Here is a 21,244-nt window from a genome sequence, read left to right as displayed (position 1 = left end):
GCACCTGGGGCTGGCGGGTCCAAGACAGTGCCCCTCCCCTGTCTGGCGCCTTGGACCTGCTCTTGCTAGTAGCCTCGGCCCTATTCCACCCAGCCTGGTCCTCTTCTCGGCACCCCTCATTCACCAGGGCCTGTTTCTCCCGCAGTCCCTGTAGAGAACAGCTGACTTCTTGATACACTGCAGGCACCTGCTTGTGAAAGTAGAAGCTGCAAGGCCACTTCAAGCCCAGAAGGTCATTTTTACCACATTTTGTTGGTTGGAACAAACCACATGGCCAGTCCAGGTTAAGGGACAGAGAACTGTAACCCACTTCTTGATAGGAGATAGTGGTGGCCATCTTTGGAAATAATCTGTCACCTCCACTGCTTGTTTTCCTCCCACCACTGTCACCTCTGGGCTTATCCTTTTCTACCCCATCCCCTCTCATCCTGAGAGAGAGGATGCTGTTACCTGGCGGAAAGGATGGTGATTAAAAAAAATGCAGCTGGGTTATTTTTGTGGTTATAAATGATATGTTGTAGAACTCTGTTGTTCCTTATAAAGACAGCATGTATACCTACAAATCTAGCGCTCAAGGAAACACTTTCTGATATCTGTTAAAGGACCCTCCTTCTGTTGATGAACATGACTGTGAACTGACTCCAGGTGCCCCTGCCACATTTTGGCATGTCCTCACAAGGCAGTGTTGTATTTAATTATACAACCATAAAACCTGCACCTCACACGTTGTTAAACAGTGTATTAGTTGTCCTAGCTTTCTTTACAATAGCTGTGAATATTAGTGTCTCAAAATGTAAGTAAAATAACTATTTCACACCTTTATTTGGGACAGAAAAAATACCTAAACATAGGGATGCACCTGCAGCCCTTTTACAAGTTGGAAGAGAAAGTGAGACTAGGAATGAAGAAGGTTGATTTTCATGAGGTACAGGAAGAAATTTTATAATACGAGATTCTGGAGACCACCTCAGGTTATGAAATCTGAGGCCTTTGTATCGTCTCTCTGATCTTTTTCTCTTTGTGGTTGATGCTGTATTTGTTAACTTTCTGGTCCTCTTCCTATTCAGAAGGTCCCATCAATCTTTCTCCCCACCTCTCCTCAGGACTCCACGTTCTGAATCCATCTCCAGGATCCTGTACCTAAGATGTTTCCAAAAGCAAATTTCCAAAATCCAATTTGCCTTTAGGGAGAAAAAGCAGGTCTGCAGTGAGTTGGTGCCTGTTGCTTAATGCTCTCTCTGTAATGCTGCTTAGCAGATGATTGGAATTTAAAAGGCTTCTGTTTTTCATTGATTTTAAATGGGGTGTCATTAAGAGCCAGGGGAGAAAGATGAGGCTCACCAAGGTGCACTTCTGAACTGCGCTGTTTATCCTCTTGCTGGAAGATGGTGCTGAGCAGTCATTTCAAATCACTTAACATTAGAAAAACATGTCAAGTGTGCGGGAAAGAAAGTATTAAGTGTGTTTCATTTTTTTTTTAATACAAAGAGTGGTATGGATCAAGACGTAAGGATGGCGATCCCAGCTCCGTCAAAAGTAAACCCTGTCATCTTGCACAAGTCACTCTTTGGGCTGCAGCATTTGTATCTCTAAGCCAGGGATTTGGACTCCATTGGCTCTAAGTCTGGATCCGGCATTGGCTGGGCATTGGGCTTAGAGACTGAGTTAGGCTGTGTTCTGCCCATGAAGTAACTTCATGTAACAGGTGGTCTCTGAGGTTCTATGGTAACCCAAATTCCCCGTAGGTGCACATTCTGATCGCGTAGTACACAGTCTGCACAGTACGCACAACCACACAGCAGCACAGGCTGCTGCGGGGTGTGGGGGTGGGGGACCACACTGATGGTTGTCTGCTGGCTTCTGGTAAGCCATGGGTGCAGGAAGAATGTGGTACTGGTCATTAGCATTCGTATATGTTTTCTCAAGGCTTGTTTGGGAAAGCACTCTGCCAGTTCACCTAGCCCTGGTTTGGCATCTATTAATTAATTAATTGATTTCCTTTTGCTAGAGATTGTGCCTTTCTTTTAATTAATTCATTGTTTTGCTTACCTGTGACACTTTTCCAGTAATAAGTACTTGGTATAATTAGGAAAAATAACTATGGCTTCAAGTTGAAGGTGACAGGCCCCCCAGAGCAAGTCCCTGTGGAAGGAAGGGTTGGCGGTTAGCAGCCTGTGCTGAGGGCTGGGTGTGTGTGGCAGGTGGGGGTAGAGAGGACACCTTTGTAACTAATGCCTTAGCCGGAGCCAGAGCAGATGCTGGTTGACTTAACTGATACCCCGTATACGAGAGCCAGGGTGCCTGCCCCGACCACCCTCCTGCCCTTTGCCTTCTTGACAAAGGTCCAATAATTGTGACCTAGGGTTTGGGGGAGAAGGGACGGTGGCCAAGGCCTTGGCAGTGACAGGAGAATGGGAACAACTAATGGAACTGAGAGATATTTTGGAGGCAGACTCAACAGAATTTAGAGATGGGTTGGATGTTGGTGGCAGGGGATGGGGGTGCTAAGGAGGAAAGGGAGGGGTCAGGTATCACTTCCCCATGTTTCTGGATTGAGCTACTATGGGGATGACTGTGACCCTTATGAAAATAGAGAAGACAGACAGAGAAGGAGCGGGTTTGGGAGAAATATAAGCAGCTTAGCGTTGGCAGTGCTGAGTTTGAGAGGCGTGATGGATCATCCTGGTGGAGGTGGCAGAGGCAGCAGCGCGTCAAGGTGGAGACAGTGCTCCGGAGAACCTGTGACCCGATGTACTGTCATAGTGCTGTTTCCCATAGGAAAGAGGGATGCAAGTTCAAAATACCTGGCTTAACACATAGACCTTGGAGTGCAAATGTTTGGAAGCTGGGAGAAGCTGCTATGTATACACCAGGGGCCTACTGGGGGTGGTTGAGAGGTGGTGTAGTATAGCAGGACAGGAGTGAGATTAAGGTCCAAAAGACTAGTTCTTAACCCATTTCCCTCACCAAGGAAATGCATGTAACGAGAACAAGCACTTACCATGATGCTGTGCCTCTTCTGTCACATACGTATCATGAAACAGGTAGTTTAGGAACATGTACATGCTGTAAAGTTTACAGACGTTACCATTTTATTCACATTATAATGTGATTTTCTTAGTGGGAGAACTACTATGGGTGAATTGCTTCTTTTTTTAATAGTTTCAGTGTTCTCTCTTCTTAGCAAAATAATGCATGCTTATTTTTTTCTTTTTAAAGGAAAACATAGAAAAATAGAAACAAAGAGGAAATCACCCACATTTTCACTGCTCTGAGTGAAATACTCTTAGTATTTTGGCATTATTTCTTGCAGGTAATAATTTTATGGAGGTTTAAAATTAGGGATTATTTCAAATATGTAGAAGTGCAGTGAGAAATTGTTCATGTGTAACTACACAATCTATCATTGTACAGTTGTTCTTGTATACCTTAAGCCATAATTAATCAATCTTAACATTTCTGCATTATTTGTTTTGGATCCTTCCCTTTTTAAGATGAAAAAGGAATTGAATCTCCCTCTTTCCTTCTCTGTCTGTTCCTTCTAAAATGTAATACTATTGTGTAGCTTGTACCCTAATATGAACATAAAGTAATATTTCAGTGTTGTTTTAAACTTCATTGGAGTAACAATCTATTTTTTTTCTATTTATAGACTCAATTTATTAGTCTGTCCTTTCCTTACTGATCTGTAATGCCAAGTTTATATCAATCTATGAGTTTTTTTTTCTAGGATTACTTTTTTTTTGCTTAATTATATGATTTTACCACATAAGTCTTATTAATGAGTTGTCTAATATGTCTTGATACATAATCAAGCAATTCTCTTTAGTACTTTTTCCCCCAAAATTGTCTTAGTGGTTCTTGGCCCTTTACATTTCCACGTGAGTTTCATGATTTGTATCATGTACCACAAAAAACCTTGATGGAAATTAAAAAAAAACCTAACATACAATTTAGATACCATAAATTTCACTCTTAAAAAAAAGTGTATAATTCAGTGATTTTTAATATATTCACAAAGTTCTATAACCATCACTGCTAATTCTAGAAAATTTTCATCACTCCAAAAAAAAAAAAAAAAAAAAAACTCTATACCTATGAGCCTCTGAGCAGTCAATTCTTATTCCCCCTTTTCCCCTGGGTATCTACTTTTGCTCCCATAGGATTTGTTTGTTGTCTGCATTTCATATAAGTGGCATCATACAATATGTAGCCTTTTGTGTCTGGCTTATTTCACTTAGTGAAATATTTTCAAGATTCACCCATGTTGTAGGGTGAATCAGTGCCTCATCTCTTTTCCATGGTTGAATAAAATTACACTGTGTGGATATACCACATTTTATTTATACATCCATCCATCAGCTGATGGAATTCGGGTTGTTTCCACTTTTGGTTATTATAAATAGTGCTGCTATGAACATTTGTGTACAAGTTTTTGGGTGTGGACAGATGTTCTTACTCTCTTGGGTATATACCTAGGGTGAAAGTACTGGGTCTTTTGGAAATTCTACAATTAATCTTTTTAGAAATTGCCAGACTCTTTCCCAGAATGGCTGCACCATTTTATATTCTAGTCAGTGTAAAGTGGTAATCCGCATGGCATTTTGGTGGAAATTGCATTGGTTTCCAGATCAATTTGGGGGGAATTAGCACCTTAATATTACATCTTCTCATCTAAGGGAGGGGGGTGTGTGTGCATGTGTGTATCTTTTCCATGCTCTTTTTTTTATGCATTTCCAGTCATCTTCCAAATTCTTTTATTATTTTAGCTTTAGGTATGTTTTAGGGTTCTCTGGTGAAATAGAACCAATAGAATATATATAAAGAGATTTGTTATTGGAGACTGGCTTCATGATAATGGAAACTGAGAAATCCCATAGTCTGCCTCTGCAAGCTGGAGGCTCAGGATAACCAATGACATAGTCCTACTTTAAGCCTAAAGGCCTGACAACGTGGGGATCCGAGTTTGGGTTTTCTTTAGGGAACAAGAACCAGGAGCAGGAGAAGATAGATGTCCCAACTCAAGCAGTAAACAAATTTACCCTTCCCCCACCCTTTTCTTCTGTTTGGTCCATCAAAGGATTGGATATTGTCCACCCACACTGGTGAGGGTGAGCTTCTTTCCTTAGTCCACTGATTAGTCCACTGATTCAAATGCTAATCTCTTCTAGTGGCACACTCACAGACACACCAGAAATAATGTTTTACCAGCTATCTGGGCATCCCTTAGTTCAGTCAAGTTGATACATAAAATTAACTATCACAAAGTGCATCATGAACAATAATGACAGTTTTTCATGATTATTATACTATGGGGTTTTTTTTGGTCTTATTGCACTAGATAGGACTTCAAAAGCAGTGATAGTGACATCTTTGTTAGAGCCTTGAATTTACTAAAAATATAACTATATTTTCACTTTCACATATAATATTTGTTACTAGATTTTATAAATGCTTTCATCAAATTAATTAAGTTCTTTTATATTCCTAATTTGCTAAGTTATTATGAATAGGTGTGGAATTTTGTCAAATGCTTTTTCTTCAGTACTCAGCAATCATACATTTTTGTTCTCCTTAATCTTATAGCATATCACATTAATAAATGTTCTGATGATGAATCTTTTTACATTACTAGGATAAACTGTAGTCGATCATGATACAATTTTGATACACTGCTAAATTTGATTTTAGACTTTTGGTTGTTCATGTGTTTTATTAATTCATAAATAATTATGTATCTGCTGATTTGCGTAACAGTAAGTAGGACATTATTTGCCACAATGATGTCTGTCAAAGTGGCTAGCTGTAAAAATTCCAGCATCACATACAACTAAAGAAGACTCTCAGCTGGGCCCGGTGGCTCATGCCTGTAATCCTAGCACTTTGGGAGGCTGAGGCTGATGGCTTGCTTGAGCTTAGGAGTTCAAGACCAGCCTGAGCAAGAGTGAGACCTCATCTCTACTAAAAATAGAAATACTAGCCAGGTGTTGTGGTGGGTTCTTTGTGTTTAATCTGTTGTTGCTTTCTGAACTTCTTGAGGTAAATCTTTAACTGATTTATGTTTTCCTTTCTCTTTCTCACTCTCTTTTTCTCTTTTGTCTGACATTGATAGTGTAACTTTAGTTATGTTGTCATTATTATTTTCCTGGAATGTCATTTTCTATCACTTTATTTTTTTTTTTTTGTGGTTTTTGGCCGGGGCTGGGTTTGAACCCACCACCTCTGGCATATGGGACCGGTACCCTACTCCTTTAGCCACAGGCGCCACCCTCTATCACTTTATTTTTAATATCTTTATATTGTTTTGGATTTTCTTTCCTTTTATTCATTCTGAAAATTTGCCTTTTAATAGGTTATTTTAATCCAGTTTTGAGCCAGGGTAACAAACCTTTAGGGTACACTAGAGACCTCCAGGAATGTGGGTAGGAGGAAATCACCCCTGGAATCACACATCATCAGAGCCATCTACTCATCAAGTGACTTCTACCTTTGAGCTGTGGCTTCTTTCCTGCAGCTCCCAGGAGTCTCCTGAAAGTCTTTAAGTATGGTTTTGGTTACTTCCATAATCTCAGCTGTCCCTGTAATTTGAGAGCTGAATATTCTTTAGGATGGTGGATTTCATGCTTTGAATGTGGCGCTTTTGGTCTGCCTGCACTGTATTAGCTAATGATGTGGGGAGGGCCCTGATATTGAGCTCTTTCTATGCAGGGATTTTTTTTTTTATATCTACCACTTCATCCTCTGCCTCCAGTATGGTGCCTAATCATATGTACTATGGTCCAAATGTTTGTGTCCTCCTAAAATTCATATGTCGAAACCTAACCTCCAAGGTGATGGTATTGAGAGGTAGAGACTTTGGAAGGCGATTAGGTCATGAGTGTGGTGCCTTCAGGAATGGGATAAGTGCATTTAAAGAAAAGGCCTACGCTGGGCGCAGTGGCTCATGCCTATAATCCTAGCACTTTGAAAGGCTGAGGTGGGTAGATTGCCTGAGCTCACAGGTTCGAGATCAACCTAAGCCAGAGCGAGACCTCATCTCTAAAAAAAAAAATAATAATAGCCAGGCATTGCAACAGATACCTATAGTCCCAGCTACTTGGGAGGCTGAGACAAGAGAATCGCTTGAGCCTAAGAGTTTGAGGTTGCTGTGAGCTATGATCCAATGGCACTCTACCAAGGGCAACAAAGTGAGACTCTGTCTCCAAAAAATAAAAAAAGAAAGAAAGAAAGGAAGGAAGGAAAGGAAAGAAAGGAAAGAAAAGAAAGGGAAGAAAAAGCCTCAGGGAGATTTTTCTGCCATGTGAGGACACATCAAGAAGGCATTATCTTTGAAGGAGAGAGCATACCCTCACCAAACACCGAATCTGCTGTCATCTTAATCTTGGGTTTCCCAGTCTCCTGGAATTGTGAGCAATACATTTCTGTTGGTTATAAATTACTCAGTCTAAGGTATTTTGTTATAGTATCCCAAGAGGCTAGGACAACATTGGTGTGATTCAATGCCAAATAAATAATACCTACTTAGTCAATTTGCATTGAACTGAGTGACCTTGGGAGGATGACACCACTAGGACCTCTGCATGGAGAGATAAGGGTGTGACCCCCCTCCAACGTTCCACACAGACTTTTATTATAATCTCAGGCATGAGAAAACACAGCTCAGCAAGAAACTTCAAAGAGAGAGAGTCAAGGTTAAAAAACAAGGAGTTTTTCTTTAACTGCATGACTTCACTCTTAACACATTCTGTTTATTGCATTTCTGTCTTGCCTTTTTCTTATCACTGCTAAATATGACTTAGGGCTGAGACAGTATGCTGTGTCTAGTGAATGTTGTTTTTAGTGCTCGTAGTCTGCAGTGATGGTTGGCTTTTTCCCAGATCACTCTGTCCCTGGATATTCTCTATCCAACAGGACAACATGCATACATATGTGTAGGTAGAGACATGGTAGATCTCTACATCTCTGCATCTACATCATTTAATTCTGTATCTACATCCACACCTAGATCTATGTATACATCCTGACAAGGACTCCCTCTCTGTCAAACTTTAGTTAGGCTCCTCTGAGCCCTCTTCTAGACCAAGCCTTGACCTTGGTCTGCTGAGCTCAGTTTTAGTAGAGTCCTACTATGCCAGTTTATTTAGAATCCCTCCTCCCTGATATCTGATTATCCTTGATATCTTATCAAGTTTCTCATCCCCTACCTTTGATATCTAAGTCCTGAGCTTAGCTTTCAATCTTGTTAAGCCAGTTTAGCAAGATACCCTGCCTTGATGTCTAAGCAAGTTCTTCTGAGTTATTTCTGCCCACTGAGCCCCTCCTTCTGCTCCTTGGCTGTAAATCCTCAGCTGTCTTTGTAGTATTTGGAGTTAATCTCAATTCTAAACTAAAGTCTCTCTCCTCTACTACAATAGCTTGAATAAAGTCTGTCTTGCCATTGAAGACAAACTTTAAAACAAATGTCCCTTGCAAATTTTTCTTTTTGCAGTCTTCTATATCTACATAGTGAATTAGTAAATGAACGATGTGGGGTTGGAGAAGTTCTTGTAGTTGTAAAGAGTATCCTACTGGACTTTGTAAGTCAATGCCTAAAGAAGATTATGGCTTGCTGTTCCAGAGGTATCACCTCAGACTTTCTCTCATCTGCCTATGGAAAATATCTTTGCTAAATCCTATGCCCAGTTACCGAAATGGCTAATGTATCTTGAATGTAGGCCCATGGGAAGGGCTTGCATTTCATATCTGTGAGATATAGATGTTTAGAAGCTGGAAAATCTGAAAGACCTTTTTTCTTAATCTATTTGGACTACTATCACAGCATACCATAAATTGGGTGACTTGTAAGCAAAATTAATTCCTCATAGTTCTGGAGGCTGGGAAGTCCAAGATTAAGATGCTGGCTGATTTGGTGAGGGCTATTTCCTACTCTACAAACAGACATCTTTTACTGCATACTGACATGGTGTAAAGGGAACTCGGTAGTGGTCTCTTTATGAGAGCGCTACTCCTATTCCTGAGGGCTCCACCCTCATGACCTAATCACCTCCCAAAGGCTCCACCCCCCCTCTAAACACCATCCCCTTGGGAATTAGGATTTTAACATATGAATTAGCAGGGGGGACACATTCTGTCTATATAGCACCTTTCAAACTACAAACCACAAAATAATGTGCTCAGAGGATGGCCTTGAGTTACCATATTGACAAAAACAAAGACCCAGTTACAAAAGGACTTAGCTGCCAGGATATAAAGCATTTCAGTTGGTGTAAACTGCAGCTGAGAGTCTTGTGCCAGGCCATGCTTTATTCCAGCCAATCAGTTTTAGTTGAATGGAACTGTTGAGGGGGCCTTGTTGTCAAGCAGTGAGTATATACCTCATCTAATGGAGGAGGAATTGTTACCAGGGATCAGTCAGTTGTTGACAATGAGAAAACTTGCCCAAGAAAAGGAAAAGAAAGGTGTTATGTCATATAGTTTCTGTGGTGCTGAGGGTAATAATAATATCTGATAAGCAATAGAGATGCGGGGCCAAGAGGAGATTTACCGGGGGTATTGATCTCATGTGGCCTCCTACAGAAGCTAATCATGGGCCTAAGAGGCAGGTACCAGGGTGTTTGCTGTAGCCTTACTTGCAGTGGTGAAAAACAGAAAACAACCTCAAATGACCTGCCTGTCAGTAGAGGGATGGTAGAGGTATGGACCACTATGAGCCCTTTAAAACAATGAGATGGAGCCCATCAGGCAGGGTTGTAGGTTCATAGTAGACCTGATGCCCTTTTCATACCCACCTGAAGTAAGATTCATGAACACATGTGAACCTACTACACACACAAAATTTCAGAAAAAAATATTTTATTCTATGAAGCTACCTACAACATAAAAGAGAAATAAAAGGAAAGTAACTTGTAATACAAGTGTGTATTTCACTCTATTAGTGCTTAGGCAAAAGTAGACTAAAAGTCTTAACAAAGCAGGCATAAGCTTGCCTCTGTGCCGAGGGCCCCGATTTGGTGCTGATGTTGAGGGTTGTGTGGGCAGCTCAGTTACTGAGAGCAGCACCACAGCTGTAAGGTGATTTTTTTTAAAGGAAAGCTAAAATTATGAACAAAATGAAGTGCACGTCCTCTCCCGTGCTGGGATGCAGGGCGAGTCCTGTCTGGGTGGGGTCATGGAGGTAATGCAGGTTATTTGGCATCTACATTTCCAACATCTGGGGGTGGTATTGGCCTTGTTAGGAACCTTGAGCTTCTGCATATGCTCATTCTTTAGATTACTGGTTCTCAACTTTCCTAAGGCCGCGGCCCTTTAATACAGATCACGACCCACAGGTTGAGAACCACTGCTTTAGATGAAGAGATTTCTGTGCAGAAAAGGGAAGGGACTTGTTAAAGACAGGATAGGGGCTAGAACCCGACAACCTTTCATTAGTACTTACTAATCACCTCCTGGTTACACAGGTCCTGTGATAGGTGGCTGGGTCTGCCTGGGTCCCTGTTCTGCCAGACCACTTATACCTCTTTGAACATCAGCTTTGTTTCATTTAAAAATAATGTTTGAATTTTTTTTTAATTTTGAAGTTATCTCAAACTTACAGAAAAGATACAAATACAGGTAGATACAATGAAACTTCCTCCATTTCTCTGAGTCATTTGATAGTGAATTGCCAACTTGATGCTCCGTTTTTACAGAATACAACTCCTACAAAAAATGTGTCAAATGGTTTATGAAGTGAGTGTATGATGCCCCATGATCATATCATTGTATACAGTTATGATTTAATAAAAAAATTAAAAAAAAAAAAGGACACTTTCTTACAGAACCAGACCACAGCCATCAAAACCTAGAAATTCACAATGATATGCTCCTACTCAGTAATCCTCAGACTTTCACCATGTTGTGCCAAGTGTCTCAGTGTTGTCCTTTCAGCAAAAGGACGTGGTGCAGACTCATACCTTGTATCAAGCTGACATGTCTTTTTAGTGTACTGCAGTCTAGAATTTCTCCATCTTTCCTTGACTCCTGTGGCCTGGATGTTTTTTGATGACTACAGGCCAGTTATTTTGCCCCTCATTGAGGGTTGGTCTGTTGTTGGTGTGATTAGACTCAAGAGATGCCTCTGTGACAGGTGGGCTTTGGAAGTAATGTTCTATGTTCTTTCCACTGTCAGTTTTATTTCAAATGTGGTGATAAGGAAAACTGGGCTCATTCAAAGAAACAATAAAAAATCTCCCAACAAAAAAAATGCCCTGGTCCAGATGGCTTCACACCAGAATTCTATCAAACCTTCAAAGAAGAGCTTATTACCATACTGCAGAAATTATTCCAAAAAAATGAGGAGGAAGGAATCTTCCCCAACACGTTCTATGAAGCAAACATCACCCTGATACCAAAACCAGGAAAAGACCCAACTAAAAAGGAGAACTTTAGACCAATTTCACTAATGAATATAGATGCAAAAATTCTCAAAAAAAGCCAATAGATTACAGTTTATCATCAAAAAAGTCATACATCATGATCAAGTAGGTTTCATCCCAGAGATGCAAGGCTGGTTTAATATACATAAATTTATAAACGTTATTCACCATATCAACAGAAGCAAAAACAAAGCCTATATGAGCCTCTCAATAGATGCAGGAAAAGCATTTGATAAAATCCAGCATCCTTTTCTAATTAGAACACTGAAGTGTTTAGACATAGGCGGCACATTTCATAAACTGATTGAAGCTATCTATGACAAACTCACAGCTAATATTTTACTAAGTGGAGTTAAACTGAAAGCTTTTCCATTTAGAACTGGAACCAGACAAGGTTGTTCTCTGTCACCATTACTATTCAACACAGTGCTGGAAGTTTGGGTCCTCAAACTGCAGCCCGTGGCCCACATGAGGTGGTGTGATTATGTTTGTTCTCGTTTTGTTTTCTTGCTTCAAAATAAGATATGTGCAGTGTGCATAGGAATTTGTTTATAGTTTTTTTTAAACTATAGCCCGGCCCTCCAATGGTCTGAGGGACAGTGAACTGGCCCCCTGTTTAAAAAGTTTGAGGATGCCTGGTACAATTAGGCAAGACAAGAAAATAAAGGGCATCCAAATGGAAGCAGAAGAGGTCAAACTCTCCCTCTTTGCTGATAATATGATCTTATACTTAGAGAACCCCAAAGACTCAACCACAAAACTTTTGGAAGTCATCAAAAAGTACAGTAATGTCTCAGGATATACAATGTCCACAAGTCAGTTGCCTTTGTATACGCCAACAACAGCCAAGATGAGAGGCTAATTAAGGACACAACTCCCTTCACCATAGCCCCAACAAAAATGAAATACCTAGGAATATACCTAACAAAAGAGGTGAAGGACCTCTATAAGGAAAATTATGAAACTCTAAAAAAGTAAAGAAAAGAAGACTTTTAACAAATGGGAGAACATACCATGGTCATGGCTGGGAAGAATCAACATTGTTAAAATGTCTATACTTCCCAGAGCAATCTACTGATTCAATACCATCCCTATTAAAATACCAACATCCTATTTTCAAGACTTGGAAAAAATGATTCTGTGTTTTGTATGGAACCAGAAAATAACCCGTATAGCTAAGGCAGTTCTTAATAATAAAAACAAAGCCGGGGGCATCACCATACCAGATTTTAGGCTGAACTACAAGGTCATAGTGGTCAAGACAGCATGGTACTGGCACAAAAATAGAGACATAAACATTTGTAATTGAATAGAAAATCAGGAAATGAAACCAACAACTTACAAATCTTCGATAAACCAAACAAGAATGTACACTGGGGGGGGAAGACTCCCTATTCAATAAATGGTGCTGGGAGAACTGGATATCCACATGTAAAAGACTGAAACTGGACCCACACCTTTCTCCACTCACAAAAATTGATTCAAGATGGATAAAGGACTTAAATTTAAGGCATGAAATGATAAAAATCCTCAAAGAAAGCATAGGAAAAACACTGGAAGATACCGGCCTGGGGAAAGACTTTATGAAGAAGACTGCCATGGCAATTGCAACAACAACAAAAATCAACAAATATGTATACCATGCAATACTATTCAGCCATTTAAAAAATGGAGATTTTTCAGCATTTGTATTAACCCAGATGGAGGTGGAACACATTATTCTTAGTGAAGCATCACAGGAATGGAGAAGCGTGAATCCTATGTATTCAACTTTGATATGAGGACGATTAATGACAATTAATGACATGGTGGGGGGTGGGGGAAGGGGAAAACAGAGAGAAAAGGAGGGGGGTGAGGGAAAGAAAAACAAAAGAAAATAGTGACTAATTCTCACATAAATTGGATTTAATATTGACCAAAGTACATTGTTTGAACAACGATTTTTAATTCAACTTGTTAATATGTTGTTTGGGATATTACATCCTCATTTATAAGTGAAGTATATTTGTAATTTTCCTTTATAATAATATATTTTTTCCAATTTTAATATCAGGTATATCCAGATGAAGTAGAATGATTTTGAAGTATTACTTCTTTTTCTATTGTCTATAAGATTTGGCATGATCTGTTTTTTGAAATTATCTTCTGTTTTTATTTATAAAAATGAATATTCTCGGGCGGCGCCTGTGGCTCAAGGAGTAGGGCGCCGGTCCCATATGCCGGAGGTGGCGGGTTCAAACCCAGCCCCGGCCAAAAAAACCACAAAAAAAAAAAAAAAAAAAAAAAAAAATGAATATTCTCTATTTTTGAGACTTTGAAAAAAGAAGTTAACTGATGACTCCATACTGAACCTCAGAGTCAAAGCATTCTATGATAGACATACTTTTATCTGACAATGTGAATGTTACTTTTTTTTGCATTATTATTATTATTATTGCTCAATATTTTGTTGTAGCAATCATCTGATTTGTTTTCTGAATGTATTTATCTTCGTTTGTTCTCTACATCATTTTTGTTTCTAGTCCTTATCTTAAACATTGTTATTAAATTTTAAGCCTCTTTAATTTTGTGAAGGCAAAAAGTGGAAACCAAATAAACACATGTACATGTATAGAGACAACTGAAAAAAAAGGAAAGAAAACTGGGCTCATGTATTGTACCTTCTCCATGGCCGGCACTGGTCCACACTGCAGTCACTGCTCTAGACACGAGCAAATGGTGGCCCAGAGAGTATAAGGAACTTGCCTAAGGTTCAGCAACAGTCAGAGATGAACCAGGACTGGAACTCAGGTGTTCTAGCTTCACAGTTCCTAAACATTCTATTACCAAAGAGAACCACAGCCAGTTAAAGTGGTAAAGGTAGATTTTAATAAGAAATGATTGCAATAGGAAAAAATAAACTCCTATATAGAACTGAACGCAATCCCTAATACAAGAATAAATGGGGATTTATAGCCAACGAGTAGAGTCAGAAAATTATCAAGGAGAAACATACAGGGTAGAGATTGTTGCTAAACCAACTTAAAAGGATTCTTGGTAAAGGAAGGCCAGGGTGATCAAATATCAAGGGTGGGGGTTCTTTTTTTTTTTTTGTAGAGACAGAGTCTCCCTGTACCGCCCTCAGGTAGAGTGCCGTGGTGTCTCACGGCTCACAGCAACCTCTAACTCTTGGGCTTACGCGATTCTCTTGCCTCAGCCTCCCAAGCAGCTGGGACTACAGGCGCCCGCCACAACGACCGGCTATTTTTTTGTTGCAGTTTGGCTGGGGCTGGGTTTGAACCCACCACCCTCGGCATATGGGGCTGGCGTCCTACTCACTGAGCCACAGGCGCCGCCCAAGGGTGGGGGTTCTTAATAAAACTGGGCTCTTTTGTCTGGGCTGGGATCTTCCTGGCACCACCAGGACTAGAAGGCAGGTCCTTCCTCTCCCCTCATCTCCTCCCATTGTCTCCAGAAGCGGTGGGATCACTCCCTTGTGTGTTCTCCACATGGCTTCTTCACCTTTCTGTCTTCTACTTTCTCATCTGTAGTCAAGGACTCCTGTCTTTCCACCTTGCTCATGGTGGTGGGGGTGGGTTGAGACAACAGATGGAAAAAAGGTGTGCGGATTTCCCCATGAAGGTAAAGAATGGCAGGCTGCCCTTTTGGTTCACTCCCAGGCACAAGCCTGTAGGGGAGTGTCTGCCACACGAAGATGCAGTTAGTCACAGTCCCCGTGTGAGCAGACCAGTTGGCGGGGGCTGGCCGGGTTAGGGGAGGGCAATGCCAGGGAGGCTGTTGCCATGACGACTTGGTGGTAGCCCTCCCCAGCCTCTCTAATCCCAACCCCTGCAGCCAGGTTTCTGAAGCACTGCTTTCCTGCACATGGAAAAGCTGTTTGCACCTCTGTGAAACCTAGACTGTGTCTGACAGCTGGAACCCAGCCCCTCAGAAGACCCCAGAAGGTCCTCCATCAAGCCGAGCTTGGGGGAGAGGGGCTTGGCCTTCACTGAGATTGCGGGGTGAGCCTGGCTGCATATGTGAGGATGTGCTGTGACCCAGAGCCAGCTGCGTGGAGTGACACGCGGCGAGCGCTTCTTTCTTTGTTTCTCTCTGATTTATCCCAGTTGTGTTCATAAAGGTGACTTGCTTCTGTGGTCATTTTAAACAATGAGCGGCTCAGTCTTATTTGCCCCACGATTACAGCTCACCTTCTGACTGTAATTGATGTTAGCCAGGCTGGCTAATGTTATATCTCACAAAGGTTGGCTCATTAATTGACTCTGGAGATGTCACCCACACTACTGCAGGTATTAACAAACCCAGGCCTGCCGTAGTGCTGACTCAGCAATGGTGGGGCTGTAGGTTTCTGTGGGTTCCATTAGGATGAAATCCCAGCTGTGGGATTACTACGTTACAGGGCACAAATTTCTATGTGGGTCTTGATGTGTTTTGCTAAATATTTACCCCAAATATTCTACCAGGTTTTAATGCCATTAACCATTTATGAATGTTCTCATTCTCCACAATCCTACTAGCATTCGATTTATTAATTTATAGACATAAAATGGTACATTATTGCCTTACTTCACATTTGGGGGACTTGAGTGGTTTAATTTGCTTATCTTTGATTACTAATCTATTCTACATGTTGGTTTATTGTTTTTCCTCCTATGTATTGTCTGTTTATATTCTTGACTCCTTTCAGCTGAGTTTTTTTTTAGCAGCATTTATTGTCACTAAGGAGCCACACGGACATGAATAGACATAGCATCTAGAGTGCAGAGAGCCCACTCATATGGCCACACTGCTCACCTACTCGGGACTCTGCTGTGGAAAGGGGGGTGGGAAGGAGGGCAGCAGCTCATTTTAAGGGTGCCAGAGAGCTCAGCTGCATGCATGAAGTCTATATTTGAAGGTTCTCTATTTGTAAATCTGGAAAGAGAAAGGAACAACTAGATTACCTGAGTCTGTTCCATGTCTTCTAACCTTAACTCTGGTATCTCTGCAGGTGGGTGCAGAGGGGATGCAGAGATGAACTCGGTGTGATGCTGCCTCAGGTTACTGATGGTTACGAGGCTGGCGCACCACGATCTCACTGCTGACATGGGCTGCCGTGCTGGCGACATGTGCATGGCACTACTTGCAAGGGCACTGGGGGCCCAGAGAACAGAGAGAGCCATGAGAGCTGCTGCAGTCTGGGGTGCAAAGGACAGTCCCAAAGAATGGGTAAGATGTAGCCAGATGGAGCAATGACAAGGGCTTGCTAGGTGGGGGGAAGTTTCTTCCAAGCACTGGGGACAGGAACTTTTATGGTATTTGTGAGACAGTGAGGCATTGACTCTGGCTAGAACTTACAATTCCCCTGTGAGTAATCTGGTCCATGCTAGCTGGAGGATATCTATGAGTGGGCCATGAGAGGCTTTCTCCTGGTATGAGCATGAGATGATAGCAATAGATTTAAGGAGAGATGCTCTTCAGGGAGCCAATGGAGGCTCTGTAGCTTCTGTATCAGGTGCTACCAGCTGGGGCCCATAGGCTCTGTGAGTGGGCTGGGGCATGGCCTGCAGGCTCTGTGAGTGGGCTGGGCCCTATAGGCTCTGTGAGTGGGCTGGTGCGTGGCCTGCAGGCTCTGTGAGTGGGCTGGGCCCTATAGGCTCTGTGAGTGGGCTGGTGCGTGGCCTGCAGGCTCTGTGAGTGGGCTGGGGCATGGCCTGCAGGCTCTGTGAGTGGGCTAGGGCCATGCAGGCTCTGTGTGTGGGCTGGGGCGTGGCCTACAGGCTCTGTGAGTGGGCTGGGGCCACAGACTCTGTGAGTGGGCTGGTGCGTGGCCTGCAGGCTCTGTGAGTGGGCTGGGATGTGGTCTGCAGGCTCTGTGAATGGGCTGGGGTGTGGCCTGCAGGCTCTGTGAGTGGGCTGGGGTGTGGTCTGCAGGCTCTGTGAGTGGGCTGGGGCATGGCCTGCAGGCTCTGTAAGTGGGCTGTGGTGTGGCCTGCAGGCTCTGTGAGTGGGCTGGGGTGTGGCCTGCAGGCTTTGTGAGTGGGCTGGACCGTGGCCTGCAGGCTCCGTGAGTGGGCTGGGGTGTGGCCTGCAGGCTCTGTGAGTGGGCTGGGGTGTGGCCTTCAGGCTCTGTGAGTGAGCTAGGGCCCTGCAGGCTTTGTGAGTGGGCTGGGGCATGCTGCATGCTCTGTATGCTTTGTCTTGGGGGAGCCTGAAATTCCCTCAGTCAAGCCACATACTCCTAGAAACAAAGGTAGTGTCATGGAGTGAGATGGACATGTGATCTTCTTGTGCATACTTATGGTGGGTTAGGGGATATGTGTTAAAGGGTCTATCTGTCGGGCACATCCCACAGAAAAAAAAGGCTGGGTAACATTTTTGTGCATGCTGGTAATTTGGGGGTTACTCATTTATGAAGTAGATCCTTGGAACTTACTCTAGGATGAGACTGCTCTAATGGTGCCACTTTCTGAGTATTTTCACATGAGCCCTGATTTTATATACTACCTGGTGTTTCTTTTGGAGGGTTTCTTGTGGGAAGGCCTTGTTCCCTCAGTGAGACAACCAGCTGTGTGGGGACAGGGCAATAATCACAGGGCCTGACCACAGGGTGAGGACACCATAAGTGGTCCAGACATTGGGGCCACCTTGCAGGTGTCTTATCCTCCACCTTCACTAAATTTTGCCAAGACTGGAAGTATGTTGGGCTAGAATGCCCAGTGAGCTGGGGAGCCTGGCCTCATATCCAGCTCTGCTGTCCGCTCACTGTACAGTCTTGAGCTAGTTGTTTTACTCTCCTTTGCCTGAGTTTCCTCTAAGATGAAGGAACCATTATAAAATGGGAGAAAGGTTTATATCTCAGATTCTCATCCATGATCATGTTCTTTCACATGCTCGTGTGACTTTCCAGAAACTCAAATCTCAGCCCTGTGGCCGGATACACTGGAATGTCCTGGGGATAGGGAAGCCCCTCTTGTACCCTCTGCACCTTCCTACTGGCCCTATTTCTCTGTCTCCATTCATAGGCACTCAGATAGCAGCAGGCCAAGGCCTTCTTTCCAAGGAGGGCCAAGGCCTGACCACCCTCTCCCAGTTGGTGCTGGAAATAAATCTTGATGACTTGAAAGGTTCAGAGAGTCTGCATCCCCCAAGGATGTGCCTTTCCATGACAATCACATCCTGCTTAAGGGAGTGGACTGGAGCCTGCAGAGCTCAAGCTGAAGCTACTTGGCCCTCACTTCCTAAGGAGAAGGGACGGTAAGAGCTCAGGGAGAGTTTGGGAGCCTCGTGTCCACAATGTGAAGTTGCCCAAAGGAGAGGATTCTAGGCAGAACTGTCAGGTGGGGATTTAGGGTGGGAATTTGGGAATTTGCAAATCATTGTCCTGTGAGAAAACAGCTGTCTTTGAAGCCAGAGTGTCAGTGTGTCTTTCCCGCACAGTTCTGGCAGTGCTGGGTCTTTATTAAATACCATGGCAATAATCATCACCATGATAATAACAACACTCCATTTGTTCAGTCTCTTAACTTGGAAATAAATAAAACAGCTGATTTAAAGTGAGCTCCTTTCTAGCCTATCTGCCCCATCATCACTTATTAGCAATCACGGAGCACCCCCTCTCCCCCCAGGCAGACGGCGCTCTGCCCAGCACTGGAGGTATTAAATCCACCTAGAAACAGGGTATAATAATGCTGACCCCGCAGGGATGTTCCAAGAATTAATTCCTGTGGGCTCTCCATTCTGCTCGACACAGTCAATCTTAGGAACCCAAGAGTTGGTGACGTTTATACCATGAATTAAGACATTCTGCTGTTGCCCCTGGAGCTCTTCATTACAATCACGAGTCAATCAATGGCAAAGAGGAATACTATTTATTAGTTAAGTGGATGCCACTGAATTCTTCATTTAAATGGGTTTTAATTCAGTGTTTTACTTGCCCTTTCTCATGCACACTTGCCCATGAAAGCCTGGTGTAAGGCCACGCTGTTGTCTTTTATTAAGATTTTGTTGTTTTTCTGGAAAACAGTTTTCAGTGAAGAGAGGCAAGACTCTCAAAGTGGGCAGAGAGGCCACACTGGCAAGCCTAGAACAGGCTGTGCCCTGCTGCTGGGAGGAAGTGGGCGACCTGGAAGGAGAGAGTAGTCAAGACAGCCTTTCAGATAAGCTCCTGCAGCTAGCATGCCCTTGACTGGTTTTGTGCTTTGGTTTTACCAACTTGAAAACCTCACTGTGGTTCTCCCCCCAGATATGAGTCACAGAGGTAGCAGGTAGGATGCACAAAACCTCTCTGATGGGCTCCCTCGAGGAGGCTGTCACAGAGGGGCTTGAGTACCTGGTTATAGCTGTCTCTTGCCATGGGGCACGTTGTTTGTAACAGCTTTATTCAGGTATAATTGAGTTATACTAAGCTGCACATGCATAATATGGATGATTTGATAAGTTCGTGACACCATCATTCTCTTAATATAATGAATGAACATGTCCTTAACCCCAGAAGTTTCCTTGGGCCTTCTTATAAATAAACGGTCCCATGCTTTCGCATCCCCAAGATGGGGGATGCTCTATAACAGACCTGCTGTCTGCCACTCTAAGTTATTTGCATTTTCTAGAATTTTATGTAAATAGAATCACACAGTATATATTATTTTTTATGTGGCTTCTCTGATATTCAACCTGATTATTTTGAAGTTAATCCAAGTTGTTGCATGTGTCACTGGTTCATTTTTATTGCTGAGTAGTATCCATGTGCCTGTTGATGGACATTTGGGCAGTCCCAATTCTTGGGTATTACAAATTAAGTTTCTGTGAACATTTATGCATGAATTTCTTTATGGACATGGGCTTTCATTTCTCTTGGGCACATGTCTAGGAGGGGAAGGATGGATTGTGTGAGGTGTATCTTTAACTTATTAGAAGCTGCCAAACTGTTTTCCAACGTAGTTGTACCATTTCCCGCTTCTACCAGCAGCAGTATAGGAGAGTCCTAGTTATTTCACATCCCCCTCAATATTTGGTATTCTCAATCTCTTTAATTTTATCCATTTTAATTGTTGTGTAGGGGTATCTCCTTGTGGTTTGAATTTGCATTTCCCTGTAACTAATGATTTTGAGTATCTTTTCATGTGCCTATTGGCCATTCATAGTATCCCTTTTGGTAAAGTGTCTGTTTAGATCTTTTGCCTCTTTGCAGGAAGGATGTTTGATTTCTTACTTTCTCTCTCTCTCTTTCTTTCTTTCATTCATTTTAGAGGAGATATTTCGAATTTTATCTCTGATAAGGGGTAAATATCTAGAATCTATAAACTTTCAACTCTACAACAAAAAACCAAGCAACCTAATTAAAAAATGGTCAAAGGACTTGAATAGACATTTCTTTTAAGAAGAGACACTGCATAAAATGGCCAATAAACACATGAAAAGATGCTTAACACCACTAATTGTTAGGGAAATACAAATCAAAATCACAGGGAGATACCACCTTGTATCCATTAGGATGGCTGCCAGCACACCCCCCCAAAAACAAACAAACAAACAAACAAAAAAACAAAGTAAGTTTTGATGAGAATGTAAAGAAATCAAAACAGTTGTGCCCTGTGGGTGGGAATACAAAATGGTACAGCTACTATGGAAAACAGTATGGTGGTTCCTAAAAAAAAAAAAATAATAGAATTACCATATGATTCAGCAATTCTGCTTTTGGGTATATACAGAAAAGAATTGAAAGCAGAGTCTTGAAGAGATATTTGTGCATGCATGTTCATAGCAGCATTATTCACAAGAGGCAAAAGGTGGAAGCAACTCAAGTGTCCACCAGTGGATGAATAATTAAACAAAACGTGGTATACACATTA

The 21,244-nt window shown here is 42.2% G+C and overlaps 1 protein-coding gene across 4 annotated transcripts in view; it reads left to right on the top strand.

Moving 5' to 3' along the window:
• ZBTB7C (zinc finger and BTB domain containing 7C) overlaps nt 1–21,244 on the top strand; it is a 370,876-nt gene that overhangs the window by 120,722 nt on the left and 228,910 nt on the right. The window contains exon 1 of one of the 4 annotated variants that reach the window (XM_053571877.1): nt 16,512–16,622. The exons of the other annotated variants lie outside the window; for them this stretch is intronic. The gene's annotated coding sequence lies outside the window, so the exon portion shown is untranslated. Of the gene's footprint in view, nt 1–16,511; nt 16,623–21,244 lie in introns of those variants that run through there. 4 annotated transcript variants of the gene reach the window in all.

Source organism: Nycticebus coucang, chromosome 19 (assembly GCF_027406575.1).
Source record: "Nycticebus coucang isolate mNycCou1 chromosome 19, mNycCou1.pri, whole genome shotgun sequence".
NCBI lineage: Eukaryota > Metazoa > Chordata > Mammalia > Primates > Lorisidae > Nycticebus > Nycticebus coucang.
The sequence above is the reverse complement of the archived record's forward strand: the minus strand, read 5'-3'. Positions and strand labels throughout refer to the sequence as shown.